A 7,847-nucleotide genomic window follows, 5' to 3' on the forward strand; every position below is an offset into this window, starting at 1 on the left:
AGATTTTCCATAAACAAGCCGATAGGGTGACATTCCTAAAGATGTTTTAAAAGCAATACAATACGCCCAAAGTGCATCAGTTAATTGAAGAGACCAGTCTTTACGGTTTGGATTAACTGTCTTTTCTAAAATTTATTTTACCTCCCTATTTGCTAATTCAACTTGACCACTTGTTTGAGGATGATAAGGGGTAGCAACCTTATGTGTAATTTCATATTTCTTCATTAAGGACTCAAATGGCTTATTACAAAAATGCTTACCTCCATCACTAATAATGGCTCGAGGTATTCCAAATATGCTCAAAAGATTTTCTTTTAAAAAGTGGATCACAATCTTGTGATCATTGTGCTAACAAGGAATCGCCTCGATCCATTTTGAAACATAATCAACAGCAACCAAAATGTATACAAATCCAAATGATGATGGAAAAAAGGGCCTATAAAATCAATTCCCCAATAATTAAATATTTCAATGACAAGGATGAGGTTTAAAGGCATCATGTTTCGCTTTAAAATAGACCCTACCATTTGACAATCTTACACATTTTACAGAATGCATGTGAATTTTTAAATAATGTAGGCCAATAAAATCCACACTGCAATATTTTTGCATCTGTCTTTTTTAAAGAAAAATGGCCACCGCATGCTTCAGAATGAAAAAATTGAATGACCCTACTTACCTCATCATCTGGTATGCATTTTTGAAAAATTTGATCAGAGCAATATTTGAACATGTATGGATCATCCCAGTAAAAGCTTCTCACTTTTGTTAAGAATTTCCTCTTGTCTTGAGAACTCCAGTCATATGGCATTTCACATTTTGCAAGATAATTAATAATATTAGCATACCAAGGCATTTTGTTTGTAGAAAATAAAAATTCATCATGGAATGAATCATTGATGGGTGTTATTTCAATTGAAGACTCATTTGTAAGTCTTAAAAGATGATCTGCAACAACATTTTCAACGCCCTTTTGTCCTTGATTGTCAAGTTAAATTCTTGAAGTAGCAAAGTCCATCGTATCAACCTTGGTTTGGCATCATGTTTTGACATTAAATATCTCACAGCAGCATGATCAGAATAAACAATAGTGGATGAACCAATTAAATACGAACAAAATTTATCTAATGCAAATATTACAGCAAGTAGTTCTTTCTCAGTTGTAGTGTAATTCATTTGAGCATTATTCAAAGTTCTACTTGCATAATAGATGACAAAAGGCTTACTTTCCTTTCTTTGACCCAGAACAGTGCCAACGGCATAATCACTAGCATCACACATTAGCTCAAAAGGTAAAGACCAATCAAGGGGTTGCATTATTGGGGCTGATGTCAAAAGAGTAGTTATTTTTTTCAAAAGCTTGTTGACAATCTTTAGTCCATTCAAATTGTGTGTCTTTTATTAAGAGGTTACAAATTGGTCTAGATAAGACACTAAAGTGTTTTATAAACCTCTTATAAAATCCTGCAAGTCCTAAAAAAGAACGGACTTTTCTAATTATCTTTGGTGAGGGTAATTTTGAAATGACTTCAATTTTAGCTTTATCAACTTCGATTCCTTTTGACGACACGACATGGCCCAAGACAATTCCAGAAGTGGTCATGAAATGACATTTTCCCCAATTTAAAACTAATCCTTTTTCTTTGCACCTTTTCAAAAAATTTTCTAGATTATCAAGACATGTGTCAAAAGAATTATCAAATACAGTTAAATCATCCATAAAAACTTCTAGACAATTTTCAACCATGTCACTAAAAATGCTTAGCATGTACCTTTAAAATATTGCAGAAGCATTACAAAGTCCAAATGGCATTATCCTAAATGCAAATGTCCCAAATGGGCATGTGAATGTGGTCTTTTCTTGGTCTTCTAAGGCTATAGGGATTTGATAATAGTTAGAGTAGCCATCAAGAAAGCAGTAGTAGGGATGTCCAGTTACTCTTTCGAGAATTTAGTCTAGAAATGGAAGAGAAAAATGATCTTTTCTAGTGGCATCATTTAATTTTCTGTAATCAATGCACATGCGACAACTAGATGGAATTCGTGTTGGGATTGGTTCACCTTTTTCATTTTTTACAACAATTATTTCAGATTTTTTTTTGTACTACTTGTGTTGGACTTACCCATTTACTATCAGAGATAGGGTAGATAATTCCTACATCTAGTAGTTTAAAGACCTCATTCTTTATAACTTCTTTCATATGAGGGTTTAGTCTTCTTTGTGGTTGACAGGTTGTTTTGGTATTTTCCTCTAAGTGTATTCGGTGTGTGAAAGGATTAATGTCTTTTATGTCTTTTAAGGTCCAACCAAATGCAGTTTTATGTTTTTTTAGTACAGATAACAACTTACCTTCTTAATCAAACGTGAGCTGGGAAGAAATTACCACCAGATATATGTACTATTCTCCAAGATAGACATACTTCAATTCTTCTGGTAAGGGCTTTAATTCGAACTCTGGTGCTTCCTCTTCGTTTGGTTCTTCAGGTTGTATCGTATCTTCAAAGTTCGATTGGTCATCGTCACCTATAGGGACTTGTATAGAATCAAGTATACGACATATGTTAGCAGTATCACAATCTAATTCCTTACTTGATTCAAAAGAACCAGCAAAATAAATTTCCGCAGAGTTTGTAAAATTCTCATCCTAAATGTGTTCCTTAATGATTGGTTCGATGAGATCAATCTCCTCATTCTCATTATCATCATCTTCTTGATGGTGAGGTTGTTTACACTGAAATGCAAGTTATGCAACCCAAGAGGGGGGGTGAATTGGGATATTAAAAAATTTATGCAATACAATTCGCACAATAATTTAATCTATTGCCTTAATCAAATCAAAACAATAAATTCATTCAAGCACAATATTAAAAGAGTAAGGGAAGAGAAAACGAACACAAGGATTTTTACGTGGTTCGGCTATCTCCGCCTACGTCCACGCCTCCAAGCCAACCGAGCTCGAGGATTTCACTATCCAAGCCTCCCAAGGCTTCAAATGTTTACAATTGACTTCCAAGGTGTCAATGAACCTTTACAACAAGAGATTATATCCCCAATTTCTTCACCCCAAGTGTTTCCCACACTTACACACTCACAAATTGATAAGAGATGAAAATTACAACAAAAACTCTCTATAAGAGTAGATATGCAATTAATAGCTCAACAATGATTCAATCAATGATGATTTGCGTTTTGGAAGCTCAATATATGTTGTATGATCTTATATTTTCGTGCAAGGGTCCTTAGAAAGAAGTTTGAGTTGAGTTTTTATAGTGAAAGCCCAAAAACTAGCCGTTATAGTCAAAAACCCGTGCTCAAGCGGTTAGCCGCTTGATTAACCGGCTAGCCGCTCAGGAACAGTAATATTACCGTTATTTTTGAATTTTGCTACAGTAACATTGTTCACTGAATTACATTTTGACCTAAAACTTTCTATAATTATATTATGACCCAAAATGTCAGAAAACTTTACAAATATGTCCAATTTTAAAAATAATTATCTTTCCAAAACTTTCTGAAATTATGATATGACCCCAAAAATTTTATTATTTCACACAAAGGTCCTTTTCAACACAATACTTATATTTTTCAAAGTTCTCAAAACCTTTTACTTTAGTTCAAAATATTCATAAATTATAGTATGGCCCAAAACATTTAAAATATTTATAAATACGTCCAACTCCGAAATTTAATACTTATTAAAATCAAATATTTCAAATCTTAGTATTTAAATCCAAATTACTTAAATTCACAAAATACTTTTCTTTATAAAAACAAAAACTTTTAGTTTATGAAAAGTATTTAATTAAATTAATTTCTTGAGCTTCTCAAATGCTAAATTAAACATCAATTAAATCATACCGGCTTTACAATAATTTATTGCACTAATTTGTTCGTTGAACTCTAGACTATTCTTGATGTCGCCGTTGTCCGTTGAGTGTCTTCAATCTTGATTTCACTTGATTCACTTGCATAAATATTATCCTTCAAAAACTAGTGAAAATGTGAAATACAATATTTATTAAATCACTCAATACATATGTTTGTTATCATCAAAATTACATTATGTATAGCCCTTTAGGCTAACATACACATGTTGAACACATTAAGTTCTAGTGTAATGTTGCCAAAAGATAAATTCATTAATCCATTCATGCAATTTATCAAAGTATTAGCAGTAGCTAAAAATGGTCAACCCAATATAACAGGAATTTGTTTGCATTCATTAGCAATTGGTTCTGTTTCCAAAACAATAAAATCCACAAGATATATGAATTTATTGATATGGACTAATACATCTTCAATTATTCCTTTTGGAACCTTAATCGATCTATCAACAAGAAAAAGAGTAGTAGAAATTGATTTTAACTCACCGAGATTGAGTTGTTGGTACACTGAGTAAGGAAGGAAATTAATACTGGCACCAAGATCAAGTAGAGCATGTCAAATTTTATGATCTTCAATAGTACAATAAATAGTTGGACAACCAGGATCCTTGTATTTCAAAGCACTATTGGTTGAGAGAATATAACTTACCTGTTCTACTAGAAAAGCTCTCTTTTGCACCTTATGTTTCCTTTTCACCGTGCACAGATCTTTCAGAAATTTAGCATAAGAAAACACCTGTTTAATGATAACCAGAAGAGAAATGTTGACCTTTACTTGTTTAAAAGCTTCATAAATTTCTGGATTGTGGTTTGATTTCTTTGGGTTGATTAGTGCTTGAGGAAATGAGGGTACAAGAGGAGAGTTGGTTATTTATTCATGGGTTAAAGGTTCGACAGACTCTTCCCTATTTTCTGAAATTGAATCCTTAATAGTTTCACAAGGGTCCACAATATATTTTTCGACCACTTTACCACCACGAAGGGTTATAACCGATTTGACTCGACTCATATTTTGGTTTCCTAAATTTCCCATTTGAGGATATTGTTGACTCTTGGGGTTTAGTTCAGGTTGAGCAGGAAATTTTTCTTTTTCATGTATGGTCTGAGCATATGTAAGTTTGAAGATAGTTTCTGTCAAATTGGTTAAGGTTTGCATCATTGGGTTATTGATCGACTCTTGTTTTTCAATAAACGAATGCAATATGTATTCCAGAGTTTTTCTTGGTAGTAGGACATATGGTGGGTAACTCTGGGAGTTTTGAAAATTTTGACGTGGAGAAACTGGTTGTGAAGGTTGTGATGATTGTCAATTCTCCAAATGAAATTTGGGTGATTTCTCCAACCAGAGTTGTAAGTTTGGGAGTATGGATTTGGATTTGGCCTTTTGAAATTGTCAACAACATTTATATGTTCGTGCAAACTTTTTCTCAAAGCTGTCAAGATTGGACAATCCTGCGTAGAATGGTCAGTAGAATCGCAAACATAACATGAAATATTTTGAACAGACTTTACATGATCATTCTTTTTCAACTCTAATGCTTCGACTTTTTTAGCTAAAGATGCAAATTGGGCTTGAAAATCATGGTCTTCCTTAAGGTTATGCATGCCTCCACTGGATGAAGATGACTGGGGTTTACTTAATGACTCATAAGACCCAACTGTATCTCAGTGTTGTGCATTCTCTTCTATATAGTCAAAATAATCTAATGCATCTTCAGGACTTTTATCCCTAAACTCACCATTACACGTCATTTCAACAACTTGTCTACCTTGGGATGTTAATCCCTCGTAAAAATAAGACACTAATCTCTATGTTTCAAAACTGTGGTGTGGGAAAATGTTAAGTAGTTCTTTAAACCTACCCCAACATTGGTAGAGTGTTTCTCTTGGTTTTTGAGTGAATGTGGATTTATCTTTTGAAAGAATTTGTTCTGTGGGGTGGGAAGAATTTTTTCAAAAATTGTGCTTGCATTTCATCCCAAGTTCTGATAGGTCCTAACCTAAGATTTTGTAGCCAAGTTTTAGTTTTATCCTTTAATGAAAAAGGAAAAAACTTAAGCCCGATTATATTCATGCTACAATTTTGATCAGTACATATGTTACAGACTTCCTCCAATTCTCTTAAATGCAAATATGGATTTTCACACTCAAAACCATGAAAAGTAGGAAGAAGTTAAATAATACCAGGTTTGAAATTAAAGCGTGATGCATAAGGAGGGAAAACTATGCATGATGGTGACCCTGTTCTAGTAAGATGCATGAAGTCTCTAAGAGTCCTAGGTTGTTCATGAAGATTTTGCAAGGCTTGGTCATTTTCGTACTCCGAAAAATTTTCAGCTCATGTGTCAGCCATATCTAAGGGTGGTGAAGGTGATCTTCTAATTAATCTGCTACTATGTGTACGAGACCAACGACGCATGCAATGCTAATGATGTGTGTTAAACCAATGATGCATAAAACGCTAAATAAAAATTACAAAAATAAAAATAAACTGGAAATTAAATAAGCAAAATAAAAAAAAAATTAAAATTAAATAAATAAATAAATTAGGCAGTGAAACCAGCCATAAACAAAGAAATTAAAAGAAACAGTTTAGGCGATATTTTAAAACCAGCCATATAATCAAAAATAAATTAAATAAATTAATGTACAAGAATAAATAAACTGAAATTAAAATGATAGGCGGTAGAACCGACCATATAAAGAAAAATACATAAATTAACAAAATTTAAATAACTGTCAGGGGGTAGAACCGATCATTTAAAATAAATGTAAAAAGTAAATTGCAGAAATTTAAAGAAATAAATTCGATTTGGGGACTGATTTGCAAAGGTTTCTGGGTTAAGATGAAGTTTCTCACAAATTTTATGGATAATGTTAAAGTTTGAAGAGATGAAGGGTAACTAAAGTTTTGCAAAAAGAAAATAAAATAAAATCACGAAAAGATAGTAACGACAAAAAAAATAATAAAATAAAAATAAAGTAAAACAAACTAACATTAAATTTAGAAAACTCTCCGGCAGAGGCCCCAAAAACTTGACACGACTCAAAAGTGTATTATTCTCAAGTATAAGAGTATCTAGTTATAATATAACCCGGTGAGTCCGGGGTCGAACCACGGGGAATTTTAAATCCAGTAGTTAATTTAAAACTAAGAAAATTAATTGTGGGGAAAAGAAATTATTTGAAATCAATTTAAAAATATGCTAAGGTTCGGGATCCACTCTCTGTATTTAAACTAAAATTTTAATACTCTCTCATTTATATTTTGCCTTCACTTTTACCAGTTAATTATTATATTATTTAATTTTATGTGTGTGGATAAATATAGAATAAAGTACCTAATGTGCCACACTATATTAATGTGTCGACATTATGTCAAAATACCATAAATATCCAAAGAAATTTATAAATTAACATACATAAAAATAACTTTAAAATAATTATAAAAAAAATTTAAAAACTCATTTGAGAAAATAATAAATTTAATAGTTTGAAACATTGAGCTTCACTTTTAACCTTAGCTTAATAAAATTAGTCACTCATATTGAAAGAAAACACAACACTCTTTTTATTTGATAAACTTTTGAAATATGTTACAAGGAAAATTGATACAAAATGAAACAAGAAAAGAAAAAAAAGAAAAATAGAAATTCTTCAGTTCCCTCTTGGCTACAACTCTCTCTCTCAGAAATCGGCTTAACCTTCTCAAAATAGCTTCCTCCCCCCTTCCTTGTATTTCCTTGCCTTTTATAGGCAAAGAATTGCATTATCTTTATTTATTTTATTATTATTTTATACATATATTATATATTGAAATGTGTGATGGTCAAGAGGCGTGATGGTCAAGAGGCGTGATGGCCTCCTGACCATCACCAACATGATTTTGTTATTTTGTTCTTTTTTTATTTATTATTACATCTCTTCAATTATGTTCTAATAGTTCTTCTTTGTTCCCGCTT

The sequence above is a fragment of the Citrus sinensis genome, chromosome 1 (genome assembly GCF_022201045.2).
Source record: "Citrus sinensis cultivar Valencia sweet orange chromosome 1, DVS_A1.0, whole genome shotgun sequence".
Taxonomy (NCBI): domain Eukaryota; kingdom Viridiplantae; phylum Streptophyta; class Magnoliopsida; order Sapindales; family Rutaceae; genus Citrus; species Citrus sinensis.